Source organism: Oncorhynchus keta, chromosome 2 (assembly GCF_023373465.1).
Source record: "Oncorhynchus keta strain PuntledgeMale-10-30-2019 chromosome 2, Oket_V2, whole genome shotgun sequence".
In the NCBI taxonomy this organism is placed as follows: Eukaryota; Metazoa; Chordata; class Actinopteri; order Salmoniformes; family Salmonidae; genus Oncorhynchus; species Oncorhynchus keta.
In genome coordinates, this window is record NC_068422.1 from 42087709 (window position 1) to 42100671 (window position 12963).

Genomic DNA, 12963 nt, shown 5'->3' on the forward strand with positions numbered 1-12963 from the left:
CTAAGGCTCAGCTGAGGTAATTAACGAGCCAAATCTGAATACTGCTGGGGGGTTGGGAAAGGAGGGAGACTATTGTTATGAATTTTTACAAGTCTCTCCTTAAAAAGGATGATTAGTTTGTCAGAAGCTAGCAGATTCATTACTTACCAACAACAGCTTCAAATCCCAATAAAACTATATCACATTCTGAAATTCACTTTCCTTGCCTTATCTAACAATATCATGAACCAAGCAAAGATATTTTGTGTGTCAGAGTGCAGTATTTATTTAGTTTCTTGGAACAAACATTTGGTAGCAAGTACCAAGGGGGTTGCCTAGCAAAATGTGCCTCGGAGTGAGGCAACATCTGCATAGTGCAACAAATCCCCATGATTCAATGCCATATTTGGACCGAACAGCTAGCACGACAGCAATTGTGTAAAATAAACTATGTTTAGCTAATAGGGAGATCTAACAAAATAACTACATTATGGCATTCACATCAAACTATTTACAGTGTCCACAACTAAAGAATCATTGTGAAAATTTTCGTTATATATTATATATACAATAGGCTACCATACATTTTGACCCAATATGCCTGACATATTACCTCTTAAGGAGATTTTCATTTTGATAGGGTTATTTTGCCTTAAAATCTTTAGGCCTACCTTCAAAATGTAAATCTCTGCATCCCCGCCCAGCCAATAAATGTAAAATTCACAAAATCAATAGTGTAATGTTTGGATTCAGTCTTGTGTCAGCTGAACTATTGTTTCCTCATCTAATTATCCCATAACCCTCAAAACTGTTCCCTTTCAATTGCTACCATGGTTATGCATATGTTTTTTATAAGTCTTCTGTAAGAAACATTTCAATTTAGCCCTATCCATATAAGCCAATTCCCACGAGAGTAAACAGTTAAAGAGCAAGGAGAGAGACGTAACTGGGGCGGGTTTGTTTACCCACGGCGGACAGCGCTAAGGGCCAGCTGAGGTAATTAATCAACCAAATCTGAATACTGCTGGGCGATAGGGAGAGTAGGGATACCATTGTTCGTGCTGAACGGCTAGCGAGAGCTAAAATCATATTTTTTCCAACACAATTTTAGCTAAGAGGGAAAAGTATCTAACAAAATAACTGCATTATAGCATTAACTTATCATCAACTATTTGCAGACATGTGGGTAGATTTGTGGACAAATTGTTTACTTACTCAATCTTATTAACTACTGTCATGACGTACCCTCTTTGGGTACAGCAAGCCCCATCCCCCTCTCCCTGCCTCCCCCTTTCCTCCTTCAACTAGGCTGCTGTGTTCAGAGAGGGGTCATAAATTCCTGAGGAGAAGACCCTGCCACATGGCCACACAGTATAAGAGAGAGTGAGTCTCTATTTTCATAGAGAACAAAGGAGTTTCTTCCACCTCACAGAACTTAAGATCCGAACAAATTTCATGTTCCAGAGAAAGTATAAAAGATCGGTGAAGAATCCAGCTATGAACTGGTCCGTTTGTTACAACTTGGGGAAGCTTATGGGAGACTGTGTGGCCACATTACCATAATGCTGTTTATATAATAGCCTCAGATATGAGGTTTACATCTAATTGTTGTATAAGATGAATGAGTGAGTAATGATACTGTTTACACAAATTTACAATGTGATTTTGGACCGTTTAATGAAGGGAATTCCAATTCCCTTTTGAGTTTAACTAAATCAGAGGACCGCCCCTGAGCCAAGTTAGGGTCAGGCATCCTAGGACAGCCCTTTTCTGCAATTCTGAATAAAACCAAACTTCGAGAAATTATCACCAGACCATGTTTCTCTCAATCACGGGAGTACAAAGGTTGCAGACCAATTGCTGAATCTTTTAACCATACCACGTGTTTAAACTCTTAGACTATCAATACCGACAGAATAAGAACAAGTCTTTGATATTAATTACTAGTCTGCAGCTAGGAATTCGGTATCATTGAACGTGAATGAACGACAACCGCCGAAACATCCATTCTATAACGAATGAAGGAATGTCACTCTGAACAATCCACTCTAACCACAACAGACAGAGAGAGAGAGATGACGGACAATTCTACAAAATAAACAAACTTTTCACCAGCAATAAAGACGACAGACTGAGCGTAAATATATTGATTGATTGCAATTGTTCCCGAATGAGTGAGCATTCATGTGCAAAGGATTAGAATTTCAATTGTTATAATTATCAACTCTGTAGTGACTTCTCAGCTGACCTATACTCCCCGTTGTGTCCACCAAGCCGCGATGCCGGTTTAGCCCACTAGGGCACATTCTCCTATCATTTCTTGTTGCCATATTTACTTTGTTGTTTTGTTTATGCATTTCTGTGAATGACTTAGTAATAAATAAATGATTTAAGACAATTTATGTATGGGCGAATCATAGTGAAGACTGGGTTCGTGCAGATAACCAACAATTTCCGACGCTTGGAATGAGACTAACGTGGGGTAAAGTAAATAATTAATTAATCAGAAGACTATGGATCAGATATGAAAATATCTGAAAGGTTACATTGGGAAATTATAACCTTGTAATCTGAATATTTTCCTTGGTGCCCCAACTTCCTAGTTAATTACTGTTACATGATTAATCAGTCTAATCGCGTAATACTAATTACAGAGAATCTTTGATAAAACTAAGTCTTCAATTTAATGATAGTAAAGACACGACACTACGCACACAGGCTAAAGTATGAGGGTGCCTAATTTGACTGAAACGAGTTTCCAGAAGGCTGGAGCATCTGCCTTTTCGCCCCCTCCGATTTAGCTCCAGTAGCGCTTCACGAGCCCAGGGCATGGTAGATGTTTTAATCTACCTACCACAGTGGCTGGTGGACCAAAACGTTAATTTTCCACCCTGACGATCACATCTCTATTATGCGTGGGAATACTTTGGAACAGATTTCCGAAATTAAAATCACTCAGAAGCTGATTTGCTGGTGTTTTTACATTATGTTCAACAATAAAACAAAATGTTTTTTTTTTTGCTCAGAAAACTTGGGAGATCAGATAAAATCACTGCGAACAGCAAACGAGAGTTGGGGAACCCTGACCTACAATATCGGATATCAGAACCCATCTCCCTGTCCCTCCTCTCCCAACACAACTCCTCTGTGAGCAGGCATGGCCATAGTTACATGCCTCTTGCTGAGGAGAAAATGCACAATCAAGGCCCCACGATTCTCTGCCTTTCTTGCACTTTCAATTCCCCAGGCGGAAATAAAAGGGTGCCTTCAATTCCAGCTGTACTGCTGTTTGCTGCTGTTACAATGGAGCCTGTGCGATGTATCCTCTTTTACACTCTCTCCCTCAATCTCCCTCTCCATATCTCTTCCTCCCTCATCTGTTGGGCAGTCCCTGTCAATCTCCCTCTCCATATCTCTTCCTCCCTCATCTGTTGGGCAGTCCCTGTCAATCTCCCTCTCCATATCTCTTCCTCCCTCATCTGTTGGGCAGTCCCTGTCAATCTCCCTCTCCATATCTCTTCCTCCCTCATCTGTTGGGCAGTCCCTGTCAATCTCCCTCTCCATATCTCTTCCTCCCTCAATCAATCTCCCTCTCCATATCTCTTCCTCCCTCATCTGTTGGGCAGTCCCTGTCAATCTCCCTCTCCATATCTCTTCCTCCCTCATCTGTTGGGCAGTCCCTGTCAATCTCCCTCTCCATATCTCTTCCTCCCTCATCTGTTGGGCAGTCCCTGTCAATCTCCCTCTCCATATCTCTTCCTCCCTCATCTGTTGGGCAGTCCCTGTCAATCGCCCTCTCCATATCTCTTCCTCCCTCATCTGTTGGGCAGTCCCTGTCAATCACCCTCTCCATATCTCTTCCTCCCTCATCTGTTGGGCAGTCCCTGTCAATCTCCCTCTCCATATCTCTTCCTCCCTCATCTGTTGGGCAGTCCCTGTCAATCTCCCTCTCCATATCTCTTCCTCCCTCAAGTCCCTGTCAATCTCCCTCTCCATATCTCTTCCTCCCTCATCTGTTGGGCAGTCCCTGTCAATCTCCCTCTCCATATCTCTTCCTCCCTCATCTGTTGGGCAGTCCCTGTCAATCGCCCTCTCCATATCTCTTCCTCCCTCATCTGTTGGGCAGTCCCTGTCAATCTCCCTCTCCATATCTCTTCCTCCCTCATCTGTTGGGCAGTCCCTGTCAATCTCCCTCTCCATATCTCTTCCTCCCTCATCTGTTGGGCAGTCCCTGTCAATCTCCCTCTCCATATCTCTTCCTCCCTCATCTGTTGGGCAGTCCCTGTCAATCTCCCTCTCCATATCTCTTCCTCCCTCATCTGTTGGGCAGTCCCTGTCAATCTCCCTCTCCATATCTCTTCCTCCCTCATCTGTTGGACAGTACCTGTCAATCTCCCTCTCCATATCTCTTCCTCCCTCATCTGTTGGGCAGTCCCTGTCAATCTCCCTCTCCATATCTCTTCCTCCCTCATCTGTTGGGCAGTCCCTGTCAATCGCCCTCTCCATATCTCTTCCTCCCTCATCTGTTGGGCAGTCCCTGTCAATCTCCCTCTCCATATCTCTTCCTCCCTCATCTGTTGGGCAGTCCCTGTCAATCGCCCTCTCCATATCTCTTCCTCCCTCATCTGTTGGGCAGTCCCTGTCAATCTCCCTCTCCATATCTCTTCCTCCCTCATCTGTTGGGCAGTCCCTGTCAATCTCCCTCTCCATATCTCTTCCTCCCTCATCTGTTGGGCAGTCCCTGTCAATCACCCTCTCCATATCTCTTCCTCCCTCATCTGTTGGGCAGTCCCTGTCAATCTCCCTCTCCATATCTCTTCCTCCCTCATCTGTTGGGCAGTCCCTGTCAATCTCCCTCTCCATATCTCTTCCTCCCTCATCTGTTGGGCAGTCCCTGTCAATCTCCCTCTCCATATCTCTTCCTCCCTCATCTGTTGGGCAGTCCCTGTCAATCTCCCTCTCCATATCTCTTCCTCCCTCATCTGTTGGACAGTACCTGTCAATCTCCCTCTCCATATCTCTTCCTCCCTCATCTGTTGGGCAGTCCCTGTCAATCTCCCTCTCCATATCTCTTCCTCCCTCATCTGTTGGACAGTACCTGTCAATCTCTCTCTCCCCCGCTTTATGTCTGTTTGTGGGTCTCCCAATCTGCCAAGGTAAACATTGTATTGACTGATTGTATTGAGGAGCATTGGCTTTAGACAACAGCAAATGGTTAATTAAAAGGGGAAACCTTTCCAACAAGCTGAACATGTAAGCAAATGTCACTGCTCAAAACACCTTAGCTGACAGACGCTGTCATTTCTATGTAGCGAGAGGAAGAAGAAACTGACTATGTGCCAGGAATGGCACAGTCAACACAAAATAAACATCCACGGTTGACAAATTATCTTTCTGAAAGCTACAAATATGGACTAACAAAAATACTCACTCACTTACTTCATCTCCCAGAATATGTACACAGATAAAAACAGATGAGCCTTACTTGCGTCACCATATATAAACTACCTGGTTGGTGAAGCTCCTACGCTGAGGGGCTGTCTGGTAGATGATGAAGGACATGGGTGTACTGTTTTAGTGGCCATCCTAGAGTGGAGGTGGCCATCAGGTGGCCTTTGGCTTGAAAGCAGCCTGCGCTGACACAGAGCTTGAGCCTGACAGATATATTGTCTTATTGTCCAGATTAGATCAGGGCTCTGACGCACTACCTACTCACATATGACCAGCCCTGTGGTGATGGATGAGACTCCTCTGAGGACAAGGCGTTAGTGGACCTCAGGCAGGAGGTCAAGAGGACACAGTTACAACACCGGAGCGAGGCCCAGCATCCTTGTTCAAATGTGTAGGAGTTCAAAGAGAGTCTCCCCCACCCCCCAGCGGATGGATCCCATCCTTTTCTCCTGACTTAGGGATCACTCATATAAACCTGACACATGTTTATTTTTAAATCATGGCCATGACTTACAATGGGTCAAGTCATAAGTCAAAGCTTTGATGAAAGACATTGCTGTGTGGTACCTCAGTTACAGTGAGTCGGCTCTCAACAGGAAGTTAACATTCATAGTGGAACAAAATCAGTTCAAAGTCAATCAGCATAAATCAGAAACCCAATGAAGCGGTGACGGTCTAATGAGGGGGTGTTACCTGGACAGCCCACCTGGGAGGAGCCTGGCAGCAGAAGAAGAGTTTCAGACGCTGAGTCACAGGACAGCTCTTCTCCTCAAAGCAATCCACTATAGTCTGGAAGAGAGGAGAGACAACCAACATCAACTAGAAAGTCATACCCAGGCAAAGTGCTAATAATAAATGAAAGGAATTTAAACTGCAAAGTTGGTAGAGCAAGTCAAGAGCAAATTGTAATGCACTAATTGATTGAGATGTGGGTGAAGCAGGTGTAAACAAGCATTGACAGAGTGGGCAACCCTGGTTTAGATCCTTCTTCTGTCTCAATCGCTGTTGGATTGACTGGTTTTACAATGGCAAGGGGACGTTAGGTACTCAATGAACACATGCTGAGGGCATCCAGGAAGACAAGGCATAAACAGTAAACATAATTCTCTCACAGCTGTGCCAAATGAGCCACAGCTGACTGCTATCCAATTGTTATCGTCTCATTCACAAGACTCCTCTGGCGAGTCAAGTCACTTTATCAGCTGGTCGTTATGCAGAGCAACAACTCACATTCTGCCTGCTATTGGATAGGAGATATTTTGTCTGTGTCTAAATTGGGCCTCGACTCACAGCTAAGTATTTAACAACGATGAGATGGTTTCTTAATATCTGAAGTCGAAGATCCTATACCATGGCACATAAACCTCAGTCCTGTTGTTATGGCTCGGTTGGATGGTGTTATCAGTGGGACGTGGACAGGGCCCAGTCTCCTGTAAAGAGATGTGGATCCCGACTGCCCAGGATAAAGTGTTTAATTATAAGAAGTGGATGGAGTTGGGCAGCTTGGATGTGATTGGGCTCCTTGTATAGGAAATGAAGAGGACATTGTTTGAGAGTGATACAGGAGATACAGTATTTTACTGCCTGGGATGAAGAAAATCCAGAGGTGAGTCATGGTGATTGCATTTTCTGGGGACACTGACGGACACAAATAAAAACACCAAAATCTAGACAGAGACACCAACACAATCAGGAGGGCGGGGGATAAAAAGCACCCCTTCCTTTTTGATAACTCTGAAAGACAAATCCAATGCTTTGTCCAAGTGTTGACGTCAAACCGACACGGCTTCCGAAGAATGCTGATCTTGATTCCTCAAAAAGACCATTACTGCCCAAATGATTTTCATCAATGTTCATCTTTTGTCTCGGTCAGTTTAATGGGTGGTTGGCAAAGTTGTCTTTACCAATGAGAGATGCATGTATCTGGTAACATCTATACAAACCTAGTCTATAAATGAGTGGGTCAACTGTTAAGAGTCCATCTTTCCATTTAAAACAAGTCTCTGACACGGTCAGAGAAAGTGACGCAGTGTCAGGCAGCCTGCAGAGTGGGAGCAGGCACACAGCAAGTGCAAGACGGAAGCTGTAAGAATTCAACAGAATGAGGAATTTAAAATGGGACTGTGTGTCTATTCATGCCAAAACAAACAGCCTTTGCACTTGTTTGAGAGCAAAGCATCCAGTCTTCCAGATCGATGTAAGTGCTCTCGTTTGCTACAGAGAAACGACGCACAAAACCAACGAGAGAAAATTACCATTATTCCTTGCTCTAACTTTGTTGGTGCTCTAATTTGATAATGCATGCAGCTGGGTTCTGTTCTTTATAAAACCTAAAAATACATTCCTGAGGACTTTTGTTTCCCAATAAAAATAATTAGATGTAATGCCAGGGTAGTGGGTTCGATTCCCGGGACCACCCATACGTAGAATGTATGCACACATGACTGTAAGTCGCTTTGGATAAAAGCGTCTGTTAAATGGCATATATTATATATTATTATTATTATGTAAGATGTAAGATGAAAAAGGTAGCACATATCCAACGGACTTACACGGCTGTGCAAAAACAAGGCTGTTATCATCATTGTCAAAAACCTGTACTACCTTTTTGGGTTATATCGGAGAAGTGTCGGTGTAAATCCTGTGCCATGTCATCTGTTGGAGGTTTGACAATCTTACAGCAATGCTCAGAAGAGGAATTCATGAAGGCAAAGCCGATCCAGCTGTCACAATTAAAGGATAGAGCTCTTTGCTTAAAAGGCTTTGATGCTCCAGGATGAAATACTTCCTCTGCACATTCAACCATCCCCCAAAATGGGATATGTCAAGCATCCACAGACCAATATCTGCATTATATATCTGTTCCAAAGATATTCCATATCTGTTCCAAAGCATTTCAGCGAAAGTGTGGACTGAACAATGTCTCATGTCAGAGGGGAGAAAGGCAGAGAATAAAACCTATGTTGACAGGTGTGAAAGAACTGATAACTAGTCTCACAACACAACCAGCAGTTGGAGGGAAATTCCAGCTACAGTTTGAAAGGAGAGTGAGGACGGTTCTTAGGGATGAACATCAACCTCATCTAGAAATTCAATTTCCAGTTGGCTTGGTGCAATCAGTTTCCCTTAATGGCAAGCAAGGTTTGTTTGAAAGCAGACTGCGGATGACTAATAACTAATTTTGTTTCAACCACGGCCAGTGGATAGCTTCAAAGCACAAACGGGGTTGGTATGTGGTGAGCTCCGGTAGACCAGAGACCCTACAGAAAGAGCCACAGGCTACTGGGGTTCAGAGAAGACTGGTGAGTAAAAACATCCAGATTCACTGAACTGAGTTATTAGTTGCTCTATGAACACAATTATAGCAGATGGTGGTTGTAATGGAAAGTATATTAAATGAGTATACAGTAAGCCAGAAAATACTGATTTTATACAACTGCACAAGGAAGGAAAACATCTGACAGGTTGCAGAAATATTACGTTTACACATTCAGAATAAGACCAGTGCGCCTCCCGAGTGGTTTAAGGCACTGCATCGCAGTGCTAGCTGTGCCACTAGAGATCCTGGTTCGAGTCCAGGCTCTGTCGCAGCCGGCCGCGCCCGGGAGACCCATGGGGCAGTGCACAATTGGCTTAGCGTTGCCCGGGTTACGGGAGGGTTTGGCCAGCAGGGATGTCCTTGTCCCATCGCGTTCTAGCGACACCTGCGGCGGGCTGAGCGCGATGCACGCTGACACGGCCGCCAGGTGTTTCCTCCGACACATTGGTGCGGCTGGCTTCCGGGTTAAGCGGGCACTGTGTCAAGAAGCAGTGCGGCTTGGCTGGGTTGTGTTTCAGAGCACGCACGGCTCTCGACCGTCGCCTCTCCCGAGTTCATACGGGAGATGCAGCGATGAGACAAGACTGTAACTACCAATTGGATACCACGAAATTGGGGGAAATAAATGGGGTAAAAATAAAAATTAATAACGCATAAAAAAACAAGACCAGTGTACTTTTAATACACTTGTTAAGTTGGAACAAATTCTGTTAAACTAAATAAGGACAATTGCTAGGAATGTCCTCCAGCTACATATGTCAAAGTACTCACCACTGGTGTTGGCTTACGACCTTTGTGAAAAAAAATACCGAATTATGGAACAAAATAAAAGTAAACAGACTGCATATTATACGTTTACTTATATGTTTACACCACTACTGCCTTAATAAAATAAGAAATAGCTTGAGTGGACTAAGAACAGTAAAACCTGTCTGGTAAAAGACCCTGGGCGTTTCAATGTCTACAAGTCTCTGATAGGAGAGTAATAGACTGTCATTAATTACGTTATTGGCTGTGATAGAATTAAGAAACAAGGAACCTCATACTGAAATAGCACATTTTCTTCCTGGATATACAGTCTACATTAAGAACGCTTGCCCATTCCATGACATAGACTGACCAGGTGAATCCAAGTGAAAGCTGTGATTCCTTATTGATGTCACCTGTTAAATCCACTTTAATCAGTGTAGATGAAGGGGAGGAGACGGGTTAATGAAGGATTTTTAAGCCTCGAGACGACTGAGACATGGATTGGCTGTGTGTGCCATTCTGAGGGTGAATGGGCAAGACAAGATTGAAGTGCATTTGAACAGGGTATGGTAGTAGGTTCCAGGCGCACCAGTTTGTGTCAAGAACGGCAACGCTGCTGGGTCTTTCCACGCTCAACAGTTTCCGGTGTGTATCAAGAATGGTCCACCACCCAAAGGACATCCAGCCAACTTGACACAACTGTGGGGAACATTGGAGTGTACATGGGCCAGCATCCCTGTTGAACGTTTGGACACCTTGTAGAGTCCATGCCCCGACAAACTGAGGCTGTTCTGAGGGCAAAAGGGAAGGGGTGCAACTCAATGTTAGGAAGGTATTCTTAATATTTTGTACAGTCAGTGTATATGTCAGATTACAAACTGAAGAGAGTGAAGCATTTAAAAGAGAAAAGATAATTCAATCAGACGATAGGAAGGGAATTTCACCTAGCCTTCCCTCAGGTCAGTCTACATCTGGACTTTGGGTGTCCACTCTCAAACACAGGAAATAAGAAGTGGAAATGACAGACAACAAAGACAGGGAAGTGCAGTTTATTATAATCACTCATTCCCTTGAGGGGGCAGCCATTAGTGCCACAGCTATGTACTCCACCCAATGAGGAGCTTGATCGTGATAAACAAAACCCAGTCGGATCTCCATGGGCCCAGCTAAGCTTCCTCACAGAAGTCCCCCAGTGGCTTATTGGAGCAGGACGGGGTTAATAATTCCTGCTCCGACATAAAACAACTCAACACATAACATATTTCCTCCACATTTTCCCCCCTTCAGCAGCCAAGGAGATTTTAAGTCAAAACATCACCCTGAGGGAGAAGAAATTTGAAACAAAGGAGGGCAAACTATTTTATTTTCTCCATTCCCTCCAACTCTCAGTCATTGGTGCGTGTGAGCCGCCTGTCAACTCTCGCTCTGATGTGTCTCTCTTTGGGTTCTGGCATTCTGGGAGAAACGGTGATTGAGCATGTCTGTCTCACAGGGGATTAGGGCCGGGTGCAGATGGGGTTGGTGTCAGTGGTGGGATCATTGAGTGATTGACGTCTTCCTTGCACAGTGATGGACAGGTGACTCCCCCACCCCCTAGATGACCGAACCCCCCCCGCCTGTCACACGGCTCTCCCTAGAGGGCTCCCTCAGCTGTTTCGCCCCCCTACAGGTCCTGTCTGTCAAATCAGGTTTCGGGATAAGAGTGCAGAGCTCCGTGTGCAAACATTTTAGGAGGGGAGGCTAGGGAGATGGAAACCAGACTTTCACTTTCCTTTATGTCACAAAACCATGGGGCAGCACTAGTGTCTGGCTTCTTTAAGAGTCTCCTGTTCTATACCAGACATCGGACCGTCTTATACCAGGCCCCAACCTCCTGCTTTATGACTCTGACCTCGTCTGTCTGCGACTGACAGCTCACTGCACACCTGGAGCACTGAAGCTGGGCTGGATAAAGCAACAGGCACACACAACATGATGTCATCCCCATCAGTTTAAAGCAGACCTGAGAAGAGCATAACTTATTCCCAGACAGACACCATGACAAATATTCTAAACGGGTACAGGAACCCCAGCACAGGGGGAGCGTGTCTGTCCTCTGCTGGGTTATTTCAAAGGCCCCTGTGCTTTCGCAAACACAGCTCAGTGGGAATACTGATTTGGCTGAGTGGATTTCAGACGGCATGCAGCACATGTTCTTGCAGACTGTTGTGCTAATGATGTGACATATGTAATCTACAGAAAATGTAAATCCAGGTTTGGAATTTATATAATTGAGCATGTAAGCCCTGGAAATGGTATGATGCCAAGTGCCTTCACTTGACAGATCAGCATTAATGGCCTTATAAATAATTTAGGGTGATTCTGTGCATTCATGTACAGTATCAGACTTGATATTGTGGGCTACCAATAGTGTCGTTCACCATCAGTGTGTCAGAGTATCTCATAGAATCAAAACTCTTATGTGACCTTTCATCTTTTACCTGTGTCTGCATCATGGCCCCCTGCACCCGTCGAGAGCTGCCCCTCTTGAGGTTGGTCCTTAGACACAGTGTCGTCACCACAGCCCAGAACTTGGGCTGAGATAGTATGCACTGCAGGGAGAGGGTAGAGAGACCGGTAAGGACATGGAGATTCAAGACACTCACTTTCATTTCATCATGGACCAATAGGGACATCAATCTCAGATAAAAGGGATCGTCAAATGTCTCAGATAGTGATGGCATAATACAGTAGAGGGTACAGAAATACGTAGCTATGAGTTTGACATCTTCAACATGGAAACTCAAATCTACTGTATAGAGCCGATGAAAGCATAAGAACCAGAAAATTAGGACGCTCTTATGACAGATTCGGGAGTTTCCATGAGAATCAAGCTACTGGAAAGCCGGTATAGTACAGCTTATATAACTTAAATAGGCCCTCTTCCTCCAACCAGGTCGAAGATGATGGCGGAGTGTAGACAGTCCTGGAGTTTCACATGGGAGTGTGTGTGTGTGTGTGTATGTGTGTATGTGTGTGTGTGGTGGGGGGGGGGTCTGTTTTGTGTGAGCAAGGACAGAAGAGGTGAGTCCTACTTCCTGTCTGCCGCAGGAAACACATTACTCACTGTGGAGTCAGAGGCGAACCCTCCCTGCCATAGCGGCAGTAAAATGTGTCTCTCAGGACCAAGGTCACGCCTACTGATTGACACATATACAGTGGGGCAAAAAAGTATTTAGTCAGACACCAATTGTGCAAGTTCTCCCACTAAAAAAGATGAGGCCTGTAATTTTCATCATAGGTACACTTCAACTATGACAAGACAAAACGAGAAAAATAAAAATAAAAATCAAGAAAATCACATTGTAGGATTTTTTTATGAATTTATTTGCAAATTATGGTGGAAAATAAGTATTTGGTCACCTACAAACAAGCAAGATTTCTGGCTATCACAGACCTGTAACTTCTTCTTTAAGAGGCTCCTC

General features: G+C 44.4%; 1 protein-coding gene across 3 annotated transcripts in view; it reads right to left on the reverse strand.

Moving 5' to 3' along the window:
* Window positions 1–12012: 12012 nt before the first annotated feature.
* The window catches only part of LOC127911046 (tetratricopeptide repeat protein 27-like), a 95300-nt gene continuing 94349 nt past the window's right edge, over window positions 12013–12963 (reverse strand). For all 3 annotated transcript variants that reach the window (XM_052477083.1, XM_052477080.1, XM_052477091.1), the window contains exon 7: window positions 12013–12090. The gene's annotated coding sequence lies outside the window, so the exon portion shown is untranslated. The remainder of the gene's footprint in view (window positions 12091–12963) is intronic.